The sequence below is a fragment of the Podarcis liolepis genome, assembly GCF_965112155.1.
Source record: "Podarcis liolepis genome assembly, chromosome: 7".
NCBI lineage: Eukaryota > Metazoa > Chordata > Lepidosauria > Squamata > Lacertidae > Podarcis > Podarcis liolepis.
Genome location: NC_139561.1, coordinates 81,420,515 through 81,443,005, shown reverse-complemented (window position 1 = coordinate 81,443,005; position 22,491 = coordinate 81,420,515). Strand labels below are relative to the sequence as shown.

General features: G+C 43.7%; 3 long non-coding RNA genes across 7 annotated transcripts in view; all 3 read left to right on the top strand.

Annotated features, from left to right (window-relative positions):
• The window catches only part of LOC310712538, a 57,919-nt gene that overhangs the window by 2,176 nt on the left and 33,252 nt on the right, over window positions 1-22,491 (top strand). The window lies entirely within an intron of this gene.
• Window positions 279-3,098, top strand: LOC310712546. The gene is made up of 3 exons (XR_014528922.1): window positions 279-492; window positions 1,513-1,644; window positions 2,674-3,098. It is a non-coding gene; the product is annotated as an uncharacterized lncRNA (long non-coding RNA).
• LOC310712561 lies at window positions 9,516-21,499 on the top strand. Its single transcript, XR_014528941.1, has 3 exons — window positions 9,516-9,764; window positions 19,579-19,725; window positions 21,372-21,499. It is a non-coding gene; the product is annotated as an uncharacterized lncRNA (long non-coding RNA).

Below are 22,491 nucleotides of genomic sequence, written 5' to 3'. Positions count from 1 at the left end.
GCCTTCCAAGATTCGCGGACCATTGGGGTTCCTGCCAAACCCCTATTTAAACCAGCCAATCTGTGGTGTCACTTAGGGCCGGGCCAAGTGAGCAGACCGCAAGTGAGAAAATTTCATTCCGGTCTGCTCTGGAGTTTTATAAGTGGGGCGGAGCCAGCGTGGGACACACAGTCGGTTCTGGAGCTTCACCCACCCAATCCTCTCTTAGATCTCTTCCTTTTGTGGCAGTTTAACCATTTTCCTTCCAGGTTTGTGGGTGTTGCTACCGTCTTATGATGGTTGCTGTTGAAGAGCCAGGAAGGAATTGTCCCTGCTCCGCAGGTTTCACCTTCCCCGTAGGAAGTGTCACAACACTGGCGGTTTTAGGCCTTGGACAGAAACCTTTAGTCGTCATTCTAGGGGTGGGGGGACTGAAGTGGTGACTCACCCCTCCTTGCGATGGCGTTTTCAGGGTTCAGGACTTGTGTGAAGGGGATCACTGGCCATACACTGGTAGGTTGTCGGTGAACTTCCCAAAATTGTGTGGAGAAGTGGGGGCTGGCTATGTAAAGATATTTTGTATTATTATTTTATACGGTTCAGTAAGTGAACCATTTCTTTCTTTATTTGGTTTTTGAAGTACATTTTTGTTGTGTGGAAGGAGTGACAGGCGATAGGGGATGGTGACTTGAGTAAGAGATGCTGGAGTGACTGGGCAGATTGTGTGCATTTGTGAAACAGAATGGGATCTGTAGTGAGTTGGGAGATGTCTTGGCAAACGGGTCTCTGAAGAGAGGGAAATGATCCCTGAATCTAAATATATCTTAATTTTATTTCTTTTGAGATTTGATTGCTTTATTGCATTGCATTGTAGCTATGTGTAAAATTGCTTTTTATTTTATTGTAGTTTCACAGTTTCATACACACACACACACACACACATTTTTAATTGGCAAACCACTTTGAGACTGTATTGTGGTATATAAAATATATATAAATATATTGAATACAAACAACAACAACAACAACAACAAGCTGTATTTACTATTTTAAAAATGTATATATCTATATGTAGATATATATGTATATAACCTTCAGCAATAGGTGACACCATAGTTTACAACATAGTAACAAAGCAAACAACATAATGTAGGGCTGCCAAATGTCTGGGTTTTCCCGGCCATATCCATGTGTTTGTGGGAGGGTGGGGGCAGGAGATGTCCCAGTATCCTCTCAAGAAATGTTGGAACATATGCCTACCAAGGCTGAGCCTGGCTCACAAGTGGGTGGCCTACCACCTGAAGCCTGTCTGGCTTCTCTCTCCCCATTCCAAAACACACCATCCAGAGCAGGTGAAGTCCTGCAATCCGACTGCTGGCATCTCAGTCTAGGTATTCAAGGTAATAACCAGATCTGCATTGTCTGCATGATTAATGCAACCATCTGGCAGGATTATAGAACTGAGGCCTAGGATTTTTTATGGAGATATATGGGCTGAATCCATGTGTTTATTGTATGGATTGCTTTTGGCAGGGCCAGCATATGGTTTCAATGGGCTAAGGTGTTCGTTCTATGATGCTTCTGACCCAGAAGATTGTCCGAAGTTGAGAAACCTCAGATGTCGTGGTGATGAGACTCGATGCTTTGAGTTTGTCCTTGTTCACAGTAAGTATCACTGCCAATAAATGTGAGGGAGATTAGAAACACAGTTTGCCAGGGTGGGTTGGTTGCTCTCTTATTCTGTTTGCAGCTTCATGCCAGAAAAAAGATTTCATGTTTTGTGGGAAAGGGCAGGTTTCTCTCCCCTGAACATATTACAGTATTATGCAGTATATAGTTGAGCCTATGAAGTGATGATCCAGAATGCAACATTGAGCCTCTCTCTCTCCCCATCCCAGAATGTGGAAATGTAAGGACTTCAGAATACAGACCAGAAATGGAAAAAAAAACCAGGCCGCAATATTTTTAAGAAAATTTTTTTATATTCAATTTGGTTTTTGTCAGACAAAAAGCAAATGGGTGCATTTAGGAAGAAATGAGAAAAATGCCCCCCCGTAAACCAGATACAGACATTTTTTATACTCTCAGGCAAAGCTACAGTTCAGCCTTTTGCCCATCCCCTTGGCATTCCCCTTAGCCAATGACTAACAACTTCCTATGGTTTCTAATGCATATTCATTAAAGCTCTACCAATGAGAATTGGTGGTGGCCTTGTTTGGTTCCAAGCTGCCTTATCCACTAGATGGTGCTGATGGCTTATTATTGAAAGAGAAACTAACCTGCTTCCTGGAAATGTACCAAAGCGAGTCTATGGTTTAACAGCTTCTAACTATGTCTCGCATCTGGAGTCTTGTGGTTGACGCATATCCTGTTGTTTGCTCTCTTATCTGTGTTTATCGGAATTTGGGGCAGTGTCAGGGGTTCGTTCCTCAGAAATCGCCTAAATCTTGCAAAATACCCTAACCGCAACCTTGCAAACTTGCTGCAGCTGCAAAATACCCTAACCGCAATTGCTGTTGCAAACAGGAGAAAGAGAAATAGTTTTTTAGCTTTTAGCTTGCTCTATAAAATGGCTTTAGCCTGGCTCTTACCATATTCCAAGGTAGGCCCCTGGTCTTCACTCCTTCAGATTAAGCCTCTCTTGCATAATAACAAAAAAATACACATGTGACCATGCCTCTTTCTCTTTACCAGATGACAGTTCGGTTCCTGATAAGGTTTATAACGGCTGTGCCACCGCAACGTTTTGTGAGTTGGCTAGGACATCACCGTATTATGACTACCTTTCAGGCACTATAACAGAAGCACGATGCGGTGATACTCTGCCTCACTGAAAGCAGCTCAACAATGAAGGGTAGTTAGGAGAGAAGAATGTCTCCATCATTTTGGATCCCACCACTTGCAGCATCGGTAGAGGTGGAGATTGCATCTCTGATGGTGGCTTTGCAGAGTTTCTGGAATTCACAGGATCCTGTGTCTTTTATCTGGCATTTGGTGGAGGCTGAATGGGATGCAGGGCATAGAGAAATGTGGGGCTTGGGAGCTATGTCTCATGATATGGTTTATGGGTTAATTTTTCCTTCCTTCATAATCAAAATAAACTGGTGTGGCAAATAAAATTGTGTTGTGTTTCTGCATTTATCAAATTAACAATATTTGGCAGTGGTGGCAGTGAAGGACAGAGTCTTTAGAAGGAACAAATGGATAATTGTTAGTTAATAAAATTACTAATAACTAAGTGGATTAAGTTTATGGAACCCAGGCCAATTTGCCAGATTTCCCTGAGAATCAGCAGCATGAAATTGAATGAAAGGAGAGAAGGTTGTCTGTCCACAGTTTCCTCTGCAATACAATAATAAAATGAATAATGACTTAACTTGTAGATTTCCTCACTTTCTCCATTAAATGCATTTGTATCTGGGGGCAGGGAGAGTGCCATTGTGATAGTGTCCCTCTTCCTCCTCCTCCATCATCATCTTCTTATTTAGATGTGTTAGATGCTTGGTATCCGATAGTCTCGAAGTTGTTGCTGTTGCTAAAATTTGTATACCACCCTATACCCGGAGGTTCAGGGTGGTTAACAGAATAAAATCAGAATATAAAACCACAAAATACGCAATCAAAACAAAAACAACCCACTAACTCCCCCAACACATTTTTAAAGGGCATAGGGTGTCAATCAAACAAAGGCTTGGTTAAAGAGGAACGTTTTTACCTGGTGCCTAAAGGCATATAATGAAGACCGCAAGCAAACCTCCCTTGCAAGCATTCCACAAGTGGAGAATTACTGCAGAAAAGGCCCTTCTTTGTATTGCCAGGCTCCAGACCTCTTGAGGATGAGACACATGAAGAAGGACCTTAGAAGATGATATCAGGAAATGGGTGGTTTCATATGGAAAGAGGCGATCCTTGAGGTATTGCAGTCCTAAGCTGTTTAAAGCTTTAGAAGTCAAAACCATCAATTTGAATTGAGCCCAGAAACTAATTGGTAGCCAGTGCAGTCAGGCCAAGATCAGTGTTGTGGTAATGATGCACCCCTACACTACCTTGTTCGTTATCCAGGTGAGGAACCACCACCTTTTCAATAAACCACAGAACCAAGGAAACAATTTTCAAGTCCAGCATCTATATTTAAGGACCCAGCATTTATTATAGCTATTGCAACAGGACAGAGCTCACTCAACTCAATGTGAGAAGGAACTTCAGAACAAAAGCTTATATAGTAGTTCAAACACAGCAAACAAAGAGTTACAAAACATCTTCATGTACATCAGGTAAGGTTACAGGTCTGGAGAAATAACACATTTATGGCTCCATACTGGTATCACCTTGGAGTGGCCCCAATGTGTCCAGACCATTTGACCATTTTAGGTCTTGGATGTCTGGCGTTACCTTGGCAACCTTGCCTCCAGTGAGCGAAGAGCAACATAAAATCCTCTTCCTGGGGCTCAGATAGCTTCAAAGATAGCTGATTTATCCTCTTGTGCTAAAACATCCTGCCATTTGTACCACTTTCAGGGTTAGATAGGGAGAAATGGAATGCAGCATAGGAGGGAGAGACTCACAAATGCAGAACACATGAAAATCAACCCTAATACATTCTAAAAAGTTAAATGCAATTGAAGTGAAACATTATTAAAATAATAAGAATATACACCAGGGGTCTCTAATTTTTATATCAGTGTAATGAGCTCAAACCATCTTGCTCAGGTGAGCAACCTGGCTGCTGAATTCTGCACTAGCTGAAGTTTCTGAACCGTCTTCAGAGGCAGCCCCACATATACTGCATTGCAGCAATCTAACCTTGAGGTTACCAAGAGCGTAGATGACAGTAGTAAGGCTATCCTTGTCTAGATAGGGGTGTAGCTGGGCCACCACCCAATGCTGATGGAAAGCACTCCGTGCCGCTGAGGCCAACTGAGCAAAGGAACAACAAAGGAACCAGGACAGCAAAGGAACCAGGAGTACCCCAAGCTATGAAGCTGCTCCTTCAAAGGAAGTGTAACCCCATCAAGAGCAGGCAATCTCCCATCCTTCCGGTCTAGGCCACAGTGCCTCATTCCTACCTAGATTCTTACTTGGCTTCAGTTTTTTTGGCTCTGATTCAGTCCATTATTGAGGCAAGGCACCAGTCCAGCACTTCCACTGCCTCACCTGCAGAAGCAAAGGAGAAATAGAATTGAGTGTCACCAGCATATTGTTGACATGCTCCAAATTTCCAGATAATCCCACCTAGTGGTTTCAGGTAGATATTGAAAAGCATAAGGGATAGGATTAAGCACTGCAGAACCCCACGTTGAAGGCTCCATGGGTCTGAAAAACACTCCTCAAGAAACACCGTCTGGAAATGACCATCCAAGTAGGACTGGAACAACCGCAACACTTCAGGTTACATACGCTTCAGGTTAAAGACTACGCTAACCCAGAAATAGTGCTTCAGGTTAAGAACTTTGCTTCAGGAAATTGGGCTCCAGCGGCGCGGCAGCAGCGGGAGGCCCCATTAGCTAAAGTGGTGCTTCAGGTTAAGAACAGTTTCAGGTTAAGTACGGACCTCCAGAACGAATTAAGTACTTAACCTGAGGTACCACTGTATCTAGAAAAACAGTTTCTTCCAAAAGCGCCTGGATCTGGAGCAAGTGATTTGCATTTCACAACCATTACTATAAAAAGAGTATACAGTGGTGCCTCGGGTTAAGTACTTAATTCGTTCCGGAGGTCCGTACTTAACCTGAAAGCATTCAGGTTAAGTATTCGGACTAGGATTGGTGTTGTGGTAAGAATTCACCTCTACACCACTGTTATGTACTGAATTGAATAGGATCCAAACTGCAGCAGTCTAGAACAATAGGATTCAGAATGCAGCAGTCTGATTGGTCTTAGAACAATGCAGCAGTATGATTGGTTGGCAGGAGCCACCCAATCCAGCTCCAGATAGAAGTGAATCTACAACCTGATTGGCCTACAGGAGAATTCCGGAATTAGCCAATCACGTGCAGCCCATTGTGTAAATACTGTATATAAAGCAGATACTTTGAGGGGACTTTCATTCCCTCCTCACCACTATGAGCTGAATAAAGAGCATGAAATCCACTCTTGACTCTTGAGTATATTTCAACCACCTTGTTCGTTACCCAGGTGAGGAACAACCAACTTTTGAATAAACCACAGAACCAAGGTGACTATGGGGTGCAGCGCTCATTTTGCTTCAGGACAAGGAAGCCGGCATTTGTCTGCAGACAGCTTTCCCCACCTGGCACAAAGGGACACTGTGAGAGACATCAAAATTGCTTTATCTCTCTGGCTTCTCCCACCTTGCTGCTTTAACATCTGTCTCACATCACCACAAAACTCTGCTCTCATCTCTGGCTTTGTTTCTTGAAGGAGGGCCCCCCACCCATTTTCTGTCTTGCACAGAGCCCCTTAATACCCCATCAGCTCTCCAGGAACATGGTTTGACTATTCTGCCAATTGACTAACTTTTAACACTTACTGGATCCAGGGAATAGATGGGTCTGGCATACATCTTAGAACCCCCCCTTCCTCCCCCCCCCAAAGAAAACTCATAACAGTATATTTATATATTGTCTTTCCCCCTGATGGGCCTCAAGATGGTTTACAGAAAAAATATTAATCATAAAAATCAAAGATGAAAAGCATGAACAATTACTGTATTTTTCGCTCTGTAAGACACACTTTTCCCCCTCGGCGGGAGTTCCCGCGGGCTCAGAAGGCTTGCAGATGTAATACTACATAATTTTTGTGTAATACTACATAAAATACCATGGAACTTCTTCTTCCGTCTGCTTCCTCTTCTGCCAATATGCTCCTGCCTACTTCTCCCAGCCAATCCAGAGAGGCAGCAATGAAGTCCCGCTGAAAGATACTATTCCTTTCTGTGAGGAAGAGAACTCAAGCCTATGATAATGGGCAAATATGGCTGGAAAATACAGAAGCGCACAAGCAAAAATACAGAAACAGTGCTTCAGCTTGCGGTTGTCAAACACTCAAGTGATGTGCAAATGATGCCGCTGAATGCATGCCTGAAGCACTAGCCTTTCTTGGAACAATTCAAGCTGTGTACCACTGGTTCAGTTCCAGACCTAAGTGGAGGGAATTTACTACAAAACCATATTGGTTGTTCTCCTCATGTTATGTCTGGAACAAAATGGTTGACTGTGTAAAGCCTTCTGCATCTCACTTGATTGTCACTTGACTGGTCACTTACCATCGGCTGTGGTGAGGACTGAAGGGCCTGCCCCCTCACAAGGCCTTCACCATCTGGCCTACAGGGCAGGGCCCAGGCCCTTGCACTCCAGCTATAAAGACTCCTGCTGCAGTGAGGACTGGACCATTGACTGTGGTGAGGACTGCAGGGTCTGTTCCCTTTGTAAGGCCATTACCAGCTGACCTATGAGGTGGGACCAGACTCATGTGAATGAACTCTTTAGGCAGGGCTTGGCTGCGGCGGCTGGGGAGGGGGGGGGTTCTGCTATTGTTTCCCTGCTCCAAGTTTCTAATTTGTTTAAAATATTCTCAAGCAGCTTTTAATTTGTGGGGTTTAAAATTTCAGCTGTTTTGTTTTGCAGGATACATTCTGGAAAATGATTGTATATTACAAAATTGAACGTGCCAAGTTGGCTGACTCTAGAGACTTTCCTCATACATTGTGGGGAAATTGGGGTGGAGAAGGACTGGAAGGTCATTTGGTGAAATTACATCCAAAGGAGAACTAATGAAACAGAATGGAAGAGGCAGCTGATAGATCATGCTGTTCGAAAAAACACATTTTATTAATTTCGACACTAAACTTTGTGTTCCAAGAAAACATTCTATGCAATTTCTAATTTCTTCATTTCCTGCCCCTCACTGGACCAGTTCTTCCCACCTCTACTCCCAGGCCTCCCCGCTTTGGCCTATAAATTCCCCCACATCAGCCTCTTCCTCCACAAGTCACCTGCTGGCTTGTTCTGAGTCTTCCTAAGCTTTTGATTTCTTCAGCGCTATGATGGCTTTCCTCAGTACCTGCCTTCTCCTGGCCCTGTTTCTCCCAGGTGAGTTGGAAGCTGAAATCCTGGACTCTTTTTTTCGCTACCTGGGAGAGGATGTGGGGTGGACTAAGCTAGAGAGACTGAGATGGGTTCATTGAAGAGAAAAGAAGCTGAAAAGTGTGGATGAGACCAAGAGGATCTGGGATTCAAGACTCTAAATTTTGGATAGCTAATTTTGAGGGTCGTTTAGAGTGTACTTCTGTTTCATGAAGTTGGCTTTAGATAAGTCTTCACAAAGAGGTCCCTGGGTTCTGTCAGACTTTGGCGTCCTGAGTCCAGGATTGGTCACATCAAATGGGAAACCTGCAGTGGATAGAATAAAATAGAAAGGAATCACTGGTAGCAGGGCAAAATTAGGCTTTATTCTACCCAGGTCAAAGACGCTGTTTGGCACACAAACCCCACAGGCATTTGCATACACACACAGAGGCTGAGACCCACAATGGTGACCCCCTTGGAGACTTTACCCAGGGCAAAGAAGCTGGCTAGTCCCTCCCCCCTCAAGCAATGACACTGCCTGGTAGTGCTTGATTTTATAGTGCTTCATGTGCAGATGTGGTTACGCTGTCTGGGCTTGATACACTTCTCATGAGAGTGGGCCATCTGCCCATTCCTTCCAGTACAAGTGAGCAATCTGTGATCCATGGGTCTCATGGCAGCTGCAACAGGTTGCCTATGTCCCTTACCTGCGTATTAACCCCTCACCGGGCCAAGCAGGTTTGGCAGGGCTGACGAGCACAATTTCCATTGTGAGGAAGGTCACCTTTCTCCCCATTGCTGTCATGCTCTGCTCATGCTCTGGGCTCATGCTCTGGGCTCCTGTGCTATATGACAGGACTTCCAAAGTTCCATTCCGCCCCTCACTGCCTATCTGATTGGTGGGGAGGAGGAAGTTATGATGGGATCTCAGGGTGCTTCCCATCTCGGTGTGTCCAAGAGGGGAGAAGTGTGTGCATATGCAATCGCAAATGAGAAGAAGGCTGTGCAACTGTTAGTTTCTGAGTTTATTTGTTTATGTGAGTTGTAGAAGTTTGTGTGCTTGTGTGTGTGCATGCAGCTCCTGACCTGTGGGAATTAGACCTTACAGAATTATGCAGAAGGGAGCCCAGGTCTTCTGACCCTTTAATTAGTTCCTTTTTTCCTCATATAAAAACTGCACAAGACACATTAAACAAGAAATAACTTTTACTTGGTGAGCTTGCACTTGCAAATTAAAACGTAGAATGCAGGTACATGTTGCTAATACATCTTAAATAGATTTGTGTCTAACATAAATACTCTTACAGACAGACTAACTGAGGCAGGTAGCAGCACACCACTTCTGTTGCTCTCACACAGAAGACGGTTCATAAGGGCTACTGCTGTATCAACTGACATAACTGTCTCAAACGTATGACATCACAAATTTCTATAGACCTGGTGAGCATTATTTAGAGTATTCGGATGCTTTCATCCCACACGACCCACTATTGCAAGTGGATCCTGAGATGATGAAAGCTGATCATCTTTAGTTTGGTGGATTATTTCCAACAAAGGCTGAGATCATGGTCATATTTCTAACCGTGAATGTAGATGCCATTTTTCATGGGATGAGCAACTTTGTGGTGCCACTGAATGTTTCCTCATCTCTCCTCACAGAAGTGGCAAATCTAATCTGTAGCAATCTTGACAATTACGAGATATTTTGTGTGATTGACGATGGCTTTTGCTTTAATCGTGATGTCTCTGGCTATTTAAGTGAGTATAAGTCTTTTCTGTCTAATTAAAACTGGGTGTGTGGGCCCCTCATTTGATCCCTGGAGTATGTAGTGATGACCTTTCATGCATTCAGCTGAGTTATTAAGTGCTGAACAACCAAAGACCTATAGATGATACATGGTATATGTGAATCAAGCCTGTGATTTTGCCAGAAAGACTCTCTTCAAGGGATCTAGCATGCATATGGAAGATTACTCTTGCCCGGGACCAAGAAATGCTGCCAGGAAACATGCTGTGAAGAAAGAGCCTGAGCTGCACATCAATTCTCTGAGTCAAGCCTCTCCTTTTCAAAGAGGATACTTAAAGGGCCTATTTGAGGGACCAGAGAAACTTGAGCAGAAAATAGCCAAGGTTTCTCCATTCCAATGAGCAGGTGAGCCTTTAAAAATCTGAGCTGCTTCTTGCAGTTTGCTACCTCTTCCAACAGCAAGTGATCCAGTTGCCTTTCCAGCACTGTGGTTCCAAGATGGAATCTTCTAAAAATTCATGATTCTTTGTTAGTAAACTTGAACAACAAGTGTGTTTTAGCTAGGATTAGTTTAGTTTAGAGCCACAGTGCTTGGGTTTGAAAACAGCACACAAGATGTAATTAACTGGTAGATTTATTGCAAGCAGCAATTAGACTCCGACCGCTCTATCAGAGCATCCATTCATCACAGTCAGGTTGACCCTTCTGAAGAGCCCGTCCGGTTTCTGCCGAATATCCTGAACTTCCGACCCTTACTTTTTGGGGCTTGTTTTCTTTCTAGGACTTTCCCGATTCACCTAGTTTTGGTACAAATGGCGTTAGTTGTCTTCTCTTCCTGTGAGGAACTGCTCTCTCTCCTTTGTGCCGGGCATGACTGTGCTTGCGAGAGCTCACTGCTCTCCAGCCCGCTTTGCTAAAGCAGATAAGATTCATTCCTGCCAGCTCCTGTAAGAGGAGGGGTTGACAACCCCCCTGTTTCAACTCTCTGAGAAATATGCAAGGCTCTCTGCTGTCTCTGAATCTGCCTGCTTTCTATTTCAGGCAGTACATCTTGGCTTTGCACCACCCCCTCCCCTATAATTGTCCCCCTCCCCCTCCTGCTCCCCCTCCTGCTGAGGGTTCCTGTCTATGCATTCCCATCAGTCATCCTCACTCTCTTCTTCTTCTTCTTCTTCAACATATTTATTGAAATTTTCAAAAAATCCAGAAAAAAGAAAGAAAAAGAAAAAACAGAGAAAAAAATTAAAAACATTCACCGTTTAAACCTTATTTTCAATAACATATTTCCAAGACTTCCCCACACCTCCCCTTCTTGTATTCCAATTCCATTTATTTGGCTGGCCTCAACTAGAGCCAGGGCTTTTTCGGCTGTGGCTCCGATCTGGTGGAACACTCTGTCACAAGAGACCAGGGCCCTGCGGGACTTGACATCTTTCCGCAGGGCCTGCAAGACAGAGTTGTTCCGCCAGGCCTTTGGCCAGGGCACAGCCTGACTCCCTCCCTCGGCAATCTTCGCGGAGCTCTGGCCCAATGGTTGCCAGTGGCCTGAATTAATTAATTTTACAATGAATGATTTTAGAGTGTTGTTTATGTTATACTTTTATACTGTTTTATTGTTGTTAGCCGCCCTGAGCCCGGCTTCGGCTGGGGAGGGCGGGATATAAATAAAATTTATTATTATTATTATTATTATTCAACAAGTTCTTGTCCCCGGTTTTTGACCTTATTGTATTTAGTTCATTGTTATATTTAGTTCATTTTATATAACCAATTTTAACTTATAAACATCAATCTTTATACATAAATTCCCATTCTTAGAATCTTTTTCTAAGGTCGACCCCAATTCCCTTCCACGACTTCCCCATTTTTATACTCATAACAAAACAAAATTAAAAAAATCAGAATATAATTATACACCCTTTGGATCCCCAAACTCCACCCCCCTTTCCCGGTTTCAATCCCCAATGTCCATCTGGACCCGGCTGGACCCGTCCCCTACTGAGCCGATTCCCTCCGGAGCTCGGAGGGAATCCGCCATTAGACGATGGCGCTAACCCGGAAGTCCGTTCTTCTTCTTCTTCCTCCTCCTCCTCTTCTTCCTCTTCTTCCTCTTCTTCTTCCTCCTCTTGAGAGTTACCTGTTATGCCGCCCCCCTTCAGCCTCACTTTTGTCATGTTCTACCACCACCTCCTCCTCTGTCAGAGACATGGCCCACAGAGAGGAATTGGCAGAGGGGGAGGAAGAGGCAGAGGAAAACAGAAGGCTGTCTGTCACTTCTCAATGCAACACTGAGATGCAGGAGCAGGAGGCAGGTGGTAGTAGGGGTTGGACTCAACTCCAGAGGAGGAGGAATTGGCTGAACCTGAGTCTCCCAGAAGTAGGAGACGGAGCAAGTGATTACAGCAAAGGAAGACGAAGTGGGGGTGGGCTCGGCATATATCTGGCCTTGGAAGGGGCCTGTGGCTAGTTGTCAGCTTCGTTCTGGAGCTGACAGAGGCTGGGAATGAGAACAGACAAAGAGAGATAAGGACACTGGAATGTGAACTGGAATGTGAGAGGGAGGAGGGACAGCCTAGCGGCATGGCTTCAGAGAACAGAGAGCAGGCAGCAGATAGCAATGGTAATCTGATCCCTGAGCATAGTGAGTACAGAAAGGGGAGCCAGAGCAGAGATCCACAAAATAGCAGTCTTAGCTCAGAAACAGAGGGAGGGAGGCCAGGAATTGCCAGCCCAAAAACTCAAGGCACGAAAAGGTCAGTGAGAGGAGGGGAAAAGAAGGAAAGTGAAAGGGCCTTTCCCCCTGTTGGAGGAAGAGGAAGGGGCGGAGTTTAGACTTGGCAACTGCGGACTTGGAGTCAGAAACGGAGTGAAGGAGCTCTGGAGTGATTTATGTGTTTGAGCATACTACCAGTGTCTCACTTCTGTGGGAGAGCCAAGCCATTACACTAGTCGAGTCAACTGACTCTGATATTGAAGAGTGAGCTGTGGGAGGTTCTGTTTGCTGTAAGCCTATAATTGCCAAATAAGGCTAAAGGAGTTACACTGCCAGCTTGCTGTGTCGTGTGTGAGAGATGTGCTAAACCTAACATCCTCCCTCCACTCTCTTGGTTTGGGCTTGCTGGGGTACCTGTGGTGGAATTATATCTGAAACCTAGGGGCATACACATTTTTTGAATCCTCACAAAAAATTTCTTCATTCCCATAACCTTTCCAAGATACTAAATATTGCAATCTCCTTCCCCTCCTGTGAGAGTCCCGTAACTGTGCCGCTTCATATTCCTCTTCACCTTCCACAATGATTTGTGGTGGTGGTGGGGTGCCTCCTTGGGCACTTGATACGGGTGTGCAGGGTTCACGGATGACAACAAGGACCTGTGGAATACAGGGTGTATCTTCATGGAGATGGGCAAATGAAGCCTGAATGACACAGGGCTCATTTGTTGCACTACTTCAAATGGCCCCACCCTCTGAGGGTTCAACTTCTGGCAGCTCCCCTTTGTAGGCAAATCTTTTGTAGGCAGCCACACTTGGTCACCCACCCTTATCCTTGTTGTCTATGCTAATCTGCCTGCCTCTTATATGTGTCTTTCACCCAGTGGCGTAGCGTGGGGGGTGCAGGGGGGCCCGGCCGCACCGGGCGCAACATTTGGGGTTAGGGCAAATCCACAGGTTAGGGGGCGCAAATCCACGGGTTAGGGGGCACAAATTACTTGCCTTGCTCTGGGTGCTGACAACCCACGCTACGCCACTGCTTTCACCTGTTCCAGCTGCTCTTGTAGTAAGCTGTGCAGAGTCGCCAATTCTTTTGTTCTGCGACTGGTACTGCCATGTTGTCACCTCAGATACTGTTGCAAGGCTGCATTTGTCCTTTCCAACTCTCCATTGGTCTGTGGGTGCCTCGCTGACTTGAGGCAGACTTCCACCTTCATTCAGCAGCTGCATTAGTCGTCTCCTGCGCTGAGGGCAACTTCTTACAGGGAACAAAATGTGTCTTTCACCTGTTCCAACTGCTCTCGTAGTAAGCTGTGCAGAGCAGCCAATTCCTTTGCCAGATATTCTGCGACTGGTACTGCCATGTTGTCTTCCTGTCCTGGAAAGGCACAAGGGTGTCTTCCCAGGCAGTCAAAGAAGGGAGACTGTTGTGTAGACTGTCATATGCAAACTCTGCTAGAGCCAGCTTGCCAAACCAATCATCCTGTTGATAGTTCACATAACACCTCAGATACTGTTGCAAGGTTGCATTTGTCCTTTCCAACTCTCCATTGGTCTGTGAGTGCCTTGATGACTTGAGGCAGACTTCCATCTTCAGTAGCTGCATTAGTTTTATCCAAAACTGGGAGGTAAACTGTGTCCCTCTATTGGAGATAACCCTTAGAGGCAATCCATGCAGCTTAAACACATGCTCCACAAAGGGTTGAGTCATCTCCTGAGCTGAGGGCATGACAATAGAAAACTTCCTGCTCTTGAGGGGCAGTAACTGTCGGCATCTCCACTCGGCCAAGCTGATAAACTCCATTTTCCGGTTGAGTCTCCAGAATCGCCTCCGACGAATAATTAATGACCTCAAGCCTTTCATGAGGCTCCAAGGCATGTTTCCATCCATTCAGCAGAGTTCCCAGCACAGGGAAGAGACAAGAGGTTTGGCTACATGCTATGCTTTATTTCTAAGCTACGCAGAGACCAAAGAATAATACATCCTCTCTCTATGAAAACAGAGAGCAACTGAACAAAGGAACAAAGGAAACAGGAAACCACTAACGTCACATCCCGCCTCCTCACTCCCGTGAGACTTCCAATAGCCTGGAATCCCTGGAATGTAAACAGAGTCCTGTGACTCCAAGCAGCTGCTCAGTGGCAAAACAGAAACTAACATCCTCCCCCTTTCTGTGAACACCACTGGGCAGTGTATCAGTACAATCTCAGTACAAACCCAATTTCTGTACATAGGTACAGTGTTGATCCCTTGGAACAACCTTGGACAATAATTCAGCAGGAATTTCATTACCTGGCATGTAGGACACTGTTGCGTTTCCTTTCTGAACACATTCTCTAGCATGTTGCAGCTTCAATTGCAAGTGCTTCGTGCTTTGCTTACAACTTTCAGAAGTCAGCAAAGTCAAACATGCTTTGTTCTCCTGATAAACCTGGATTGGACACTTTACAGGAATTCTCATGTCTTTACACAATTGTAACAACCATTCACAATCCACAAATGAATAAGACAGTGCATTCAGTTCAGCTTCACAAGAATTTAAGTTTACTGTTGTTTGCTTCTTGCACAACCAATCAAATAGACCATGGTTGTACATGTAGCAAACTCAAGACATACTTTTCCTGTCTGTAGTGTCACTTCCAAAACTCGCATTAGGAAATATCTCAAGACCTCCAGACTTCTGATTGTTAAATCTCAGTCTGTAATGCATAGTGCCTTTCAAATAGTGTGCTATGCGTTTCAGAGCTTTCCAATCCTTAACAGTAGGATTGTTGACTTGTCTGCTTAGCAAATTACAGCTAACTGCAATGTCAGGTCTTGAACATCTGGCAACGAAGTTTAGTTTGCATAGCACACTTCTGTACAGTTTCAGAAAATGCTTCTTCAGTATCATCTACCTGATAACCTCTTGTCATTGGTTTGTCTACAGGGTTAGCATCCATCAGGTTTAGTTTGGTTAACACATCAGCAATTTTCTGTGACTGGTGTACTAAAATATTACCATCTTGGTCTCTCTCTATTTCCAGAGATAGGTAGTTGGTTACCTCACCAAGATCTTTCATGTCAAAGTGCTCCTTCAGTTGAGCTAGGGTGCTATTGTGCATTTTGACATCCTTCCAAAAGAAAAGTATATCATCAACATAAAACAAGCAATACAGCTTTTTTGGCCCTTCCTCTTTGACAAATACACACGGATCAGCTTTACCTTGCTGAAAACCTAGAGAAAACAACACTTCAGTGAGTTTAGAGTGCCAGCATTGGGCACTTTGTTTGAGACCATATAGGGACTTCTTCAGAGAACGCATAAATCCCTGTTTTACCTGTACACCATCAGGTGGAAGCATATAAAGTGATTCACCTAAGGTTCCTTACAAAAATGCTGTATTCACATCTCTTCTGCAGCAAGTTGGAGCATAAGCCTAATGCTCTCATATCTCACCGTGGGTGAGTAGGTCTTGTGATAGTCTTCTCCTGGTACCTGTGAAAAACCTCTGACTGCCAATCTGGCTTTGTGTCTGACTACCATGCCATTTTGATCTGTCTTTGCTTTGAATACCCATTTGCTGTCAAGCAGTTTCATCCCTGGAACTGTCGGAACTAGCTCCCATGTTTTGTTCCTCTCTAAGGAATCAAGCTCAGCCTTCATGGCAGTTAACCATGGCTCAGCATCCTTCAAGGCCAAAGCCTGGATCTCTTGGAAGCTTGAAGGTTCAAATACCTTCTTGGAGCTATTAACAGCAGTTACAGCTTTAGCTGCTTTAGCAAATTCATCAGCAAATCTCTTTGGAGGCCTACTTTTTGTGGCTCTTTCAGACCTGTGAATTAGATGTAAGTCTTCAATGCTCTCCTCTTCTTTCTTAGGAGAAAAGTTGCCTATAGTGAACAGTGGTTCCTCCAATTCTCGATCAGAGCCTTCAGAGGGTCGCAGAGAGGCTTTAGCACTCTTGAAATCCTCTGAACCATCTGATTCAGTTTCAGATTCAGGATCAGAACCTTCATCAGTGGGTGTGGGGCTTTGCTGCTGCTTATCCTCAGACTCTTCACTGTCATTAGGATAACACTGGTAAATTTCCACATTCTCCCCCCACTTGGCATTGTACTTAACACTTCTAGTGAGTCTAATTGTCTTAGAGTCAGTCATCATTACTCTGTAAGAACCTTTCTGATACCCTAGAAAGATACCATGCAAACCACGTTAGCCTAACTTGGAGCTTTGTGGTGTGTGAACCCACATGTCAGAACCAAAAATTCTCATGAGCTTGATGAATGGTTTCTTGCCAAACATCTTTTCATAGGGGTACAACCAATCGGTGATGATAATCTGTGATTATAAGTGTAAACCAAACAGCTGAGCGATTCTGCTCAATAATTCTCTGGAAGATTTGCATCATGCAGCAAGGTTTTCAAGCCTTGAAGCAATGTCTGGCTTGCCCTTTCATAAAGTCCATTCATCCAAAGAGACCGTGGACTTGACAGGTCATGCTGAATTCCTTTCTCAGTCAGAAAAGCTTCAAACTGCTGAGAAGTGAATTCTCCCCCTTGATCTGTAAATAAATATTTCACCTGCTTACCATACACATTTTTCAACCAAGCACAAAATTCCTTGAACCTAGGAAACGCTTCTGATTTCTGCTTGAGATTGAACACATGAATATACCTGGAAAATGAATCAATGAGAACCATGAAGTACCTGGCTCCACCCAAAGAGGGTGCTAGTGGACCAATGAGATCAGCATGCACTACCTGGTATGGTTCTGTAGCTTGCCTACTAGACACCTTACCTTTTGCAGCCATTTTGACCTTGTTTGCTGTGCATGCTTTACGCTTCATGTGGTACCTGCAGCACTACGGCAATCCGCTTCATTTAACACCACAGCAGTAACATGTGCTACCGTTAGCTGAGCAGTAGGCAAAACAGCAAGCTGGCTGGCAATCGCTTCCCAACTTGAACCTAAAGAATGTAGAATCATGAAGGAATACACAGCCTCTGGAAAGGTGATTCCACGCTGTTGCAACTCATGCCTTAGATTCTGCATTTCCATGAGGTGAGCACGTACGACTGCTGCTTCAGCAAGTGCCATATCTTGCAACTTGGCATAAAAGAACAAAGAAGCACCAGCCTCCGTTCTCAAATGTGACTCTCACAGACTCTCCCACATCTGCCTGGCTGAGGCCTTGTCATGCAAGAGATATAACTCTTCAGGAGACACAATCAGCGTCAGAGTTCCCCTTGCTTTGGAATCCTTAGCTTTCCATTCATCAGTTACAGGAGCTGGGGGGGCATCTGTTATCACATTAAACAGACCCTCTTTTCATAGCAGAGCCTCTGCATACTGCACCCAGTTTTGATAAATTTTTTTTTTAAGCTTTGGAATTCCAAACGCATTCTCAAGAGCCTCTGTTACTCTATCACAGGCCATGTCTGTGTCTTTAAAGCAAGCTGCGTCTATTTACCAGCTGCATTCCAAAAGCACACTACGTGAGGCCTTTGCGTTATGCTGAACTTCTGCCGCAACCAGTCAGTGCTCTGGATAAAAGTTCAAAGTCCACCCCTTACTACCATCAATTAGGGACCGGCAGGCTTCCCAGGGCAAGAGCACATACCTCTCATCAATCTTCTTGACACGCAGAGAAGATAAGCTGCATTCCGTTCTTCTGCCATTCATCTGGGCCCATGACCAAAAATGTCGGCCTCTCCGCTCGGCCAAGCTGATAAAGCTCCATTTTCTGGCTGAGCCTCCGGAATCGCCTCCGACAAATAATTAATGACCTCGAACCTTTGATGAGGCTGCAAGGCACGTTTCCATCCATTCAGCAGAGTTCCCAGTACAGGGAAGAGATGAGAGTTCTGGCTACATGCTATGCTTTATTTCTAAGCTACGCAGAGAGCAAAGAAAAATACATCCTCTTTCTATGAAAGCAGAGAGCAGCTGAACAAAGGAACAAAGGAACAAAGGAACAAAGGAACAAAGGAACAAAGGAACAAAGGAACAAAGGAACAAAGGAACAAAGGAAACAGGAAACCACTAACGTCACATCCCGCCTCCTCACTCCCATGAGACTTCCAATAGCCTGGAATCCCTGGAATGTAAACAGAGTCTTGTGACTCCAAGCAGCTGCTCAGTGGCAAAACAGAAGCTAACAGTAGCTTGGGGTGTTTCTAGTGCCATACGGTAGCTTGAGGGCCAGGTGGCCTTAGTGGCATGGAGTGCCATGTGTCACCTTCAGTTGATATCCCAGCTTTGCTAATTTCTGGACAGGACTAGCCTTACTTCATTGCCCACGCTCTGGTAACATCTAGATTACAATATGTGGGGCTGCCTCTGAAGATGGTTCAAAAACTTGAGCTGGTGCAAAATTGAATGTCCAAATTGCTCATAAGAACAAGACATTCTGACCATATAATGTTGATCCTGGCCTGACTGCACTGGTTGCCAATTAATTTCTGGGCCAAATTCAAAAGCTGGTGTTGACCTATAATGTCTTGCACAACTGAGGACCGTAAAGACTGCCTCTCCCCATATGAACTGACGCTGACCTTGCACCTGTCATCCAAGGCCCTTCTCTAGGTTCAGAAAATGACATACCTGAGAACAGGCTTTTTCTGTGGCAGCTTCCTGCCTGTGGAATGCTCTCCCCAGGGAGGCTCACTAGGTGTAATCATTGCATGTGTTTCAGCACCAGGCAAAAGCATTATTCTTTATCATTCCAGACCTTTGGCCATTGAATAATCTATGGTTTGTTAAAGCAGCGGGGGACTGCTAATATGATTATATTATAAGAATAAGAATAATAGTTGTAAATTGAGGCAAAGAGGCAGTAGCCACAGGTTCTTATTCCTAAAGGATGTTGAGTTTGGGAGCACTGCAGAAGTGGTCCCCAATTCCCCCTCCCCCAAAGACATTTGCTTGTTGCAGCAGTTATCATGTGATGTGCTAAATGTTGTGTGATTTTTAATTGTGCTTTTCTTATTGCCTTTAATTCTTCCATTGTATTTTATTTTCTCCTACAAACTTGGCCTGTGAAGTGAACATTCACTACCTCCATCCTAGCCTAATCTTTTTTCAGTTTTTTTGCAGATGTAGTTATTTCTTTCCAATTCTGTCTCACAGATGGGTCTATATTTTATGGCATTGCTGACATGGGATGTGTTACAACTTGTTCCTCAGAGAACTACAGTTTCACTACATTACAAGGTTACTTAGAAAGTGAAATCAACTGCTGCCAAGATGACTTTTGCAACTACAAATATATTTACGGTAAGTAGCTGCATTCTTTTAGAATTATACATATCTATGTATTCCTGAGCATGAACAGCATTGATGTTTCCCATTTTCTCATTGGTTGCTCATAGACAAATGATACTGTTCCAGTGCAATAGCCATCTTCCTAGTTTACATGGAAGATGATTAGAATCAGCATCACCATCTGTGTCTCAAGGGGGAAGCAAGTGTTCTGCCTGAATCACTTATTGACAAAGAGCTTCAAATGACCCCTGGGTGATTCTTTATTTATTGCAGGATTGGGAGGAGATAGAGAGAAGAATACATTTCCTCCTTACTCCCTACTAACTCAACTAGATCCTAGATCCTCTTGCAGGGGAGAACTGTGGAGGAAGTGAGTTGACCCTTAGTTGCCGATGATGGCTCTCCAGCCAGAGAACTACAAAAGCAGCACCACTGAGGCAAAAGGTGTTGGGACTGTGATGAGGGTACCCTCAGTGAAAGTTTTAATACGGTCTCCTACATGGTTTGGATTGTTTGGGGACACTCCTTGGTAGCAGGAAGGAGTATCAGGGAATTGGGGTGTGCACTTCCGCCCATCCTCAGGTAAGAGTCTGGAATGGGAGGCAGTGACCTTGGAAGGAATGAAATTGTCAGGAATATCTGTGTGACTAGTAGGGGGAAATTTGCACTAATATTTTATATGGTTCAGCCAGTGAAAAGTTTCTTTCTTTTCTTAGTTTTTGTAGTACATTTTGTGTGTGTGTATGTGGTAGGTTTGGATTGATCTTTATTACGGCCATTGGCCCGTCACACGACAGTTTCCCATACCAACATAATGTACTTGAACCAATGTGGTAGGAGTGACTGCTGGTAGGGGTTGGTGGCTGAGTAAGAGATTTTTAAACAACTAGATGGATGATGTGTTTGCGTGAATTTGTGAGGGAGAAGAATGTGCTTTGATGATACCTTGCTTTTAAATAGATATTATTGTTTTATTGAATTCACACCATTTGAAATGCAATGTTCATTCACTGTGGGGGTGCCCAGCCACCTCAGACATTTTATGTGGGGGCAATGGGACCCCGACCCCTAGGAGTTGGCTACTACAATATTATGTATATACATACATATGCTTTTAATTTAGAGCAGGCATGTGCAAAGTCCAGCCCGGGGGCCTAATCCGGCCTGCCAGTCGGTTTAATCTGGCCCCTGCGGCAGTTAATTTCCAGGGCTAAAATCCCAAAAGAAGGTCAACAACAAAAAGGTTTGGACACTCCTGACTTAGAGGCTTTGAGACTGTTTTATGTATTAAGTGGTATATGAATGTATCAGATATAAAATAATAAAAAGAATAAAAAATAAAAAGAACCCCAAGTTTTCTTTACTATTATAGCTATAGCTATAGCCATAGCTATAGCTATATCTTTAGGTCACAACACAGTTTACAACATAGCAACAAAACAAGCAACATAATATTCATGCATAACATTATATGGCATTTCAATCTAGTTTTTCAAGGTAGTAACCAGATCTGCATCATCTCCTTGATTAATTCCAGAAGCAGAGTGCAGTGGAGAATATGACATCCATCTTGGAGGATTATAGAATTGAGGCCTAGGGTTTTTATGGAGATATATGTGTTGGATCCATGTGTCAACAGCAGTCATTGCTTTTGGCAGGGCCACTTCATGTCTTCAATGGGCGAAAGTGTGAGGCCTGTCATGCTTCTGTCTCAGAAGGCTGTTCAGATTTGAAAACTGTTGGTTGTCGTGATGCTGAGACTCAATGCATTTCATTTGTTATTGTTCACAGTAAGTAAGCACTGCCTGCCAATGAATGGGAGAGGAGAAACTCAGCCTGCTAGGGGTGGGTGGGTTGCTTTCTCATTCTATTTGTGGCTTAATGCCAGAAAACAGATTGCATGTGTGTTGGGGGGGGAGGTGCCCCCCCCGAAAATATCACAGTGTAAATGTCACTTTTGATTCATATTTCTTTAGATGAGCCTGTATCTTCTTTTTAAAAAGAGTGTTTCAACTAGTCTTTTTTTGAAAAAGTAAAAGCAGACATTGAGCTCTGATCTGGAATGCAATTTGCCATAATAGTCTCTTCTCTATAAGAGACTTTTATTATTTCTAAATGTTAAACATCTGTATGATATTCAACTATATGACTTTTAGAAGACTTCTGATGGCAGCTCTGTATAGAGAAGTATTTAATATTTGATGCTTTACTGTCTTTTATATTTTGTTGGAAGCTGCCCACAGTGGATGGGGCTACCCAGGTAGATGGGCCAGATACAAATAATAAAGTAGTAGTAGTAGTAGTAGTAGTAGTAGTAGTAGTAGTAGTTTTTACTCCTCTTCCTCCTCCTCCTAACAGTAGCAGCAGCTACAACAACAATCTCTTTCTAATTTTTGACAATAATTTTTATTGAATGATTTTATGTTACAGAAAACATTATAACCATACTACCACAAAGTATAATTGAGAAAGAAAAATTACATACATCAATATTTTGTTTGTTATTTGTTATTTACCATCTTATTTCCTCCCAAACAATTCCATACAAAACACACACCTGCACAAACACACACACACATAATAATAATAATAATAATAATAATAATAATAATAATAATAATAATAATAAATAGTGATAATAATGAAAATCATTTCCCCCCTCTTTTGTCTTACAAAATCTTTTCTTCAATCTTGACTTCCTGTCAAGTCCCTTCACATATATGTTATCTTACAATTGAATATACACAAAGCAGTAAACCTTTCTATATAGATTTTCCA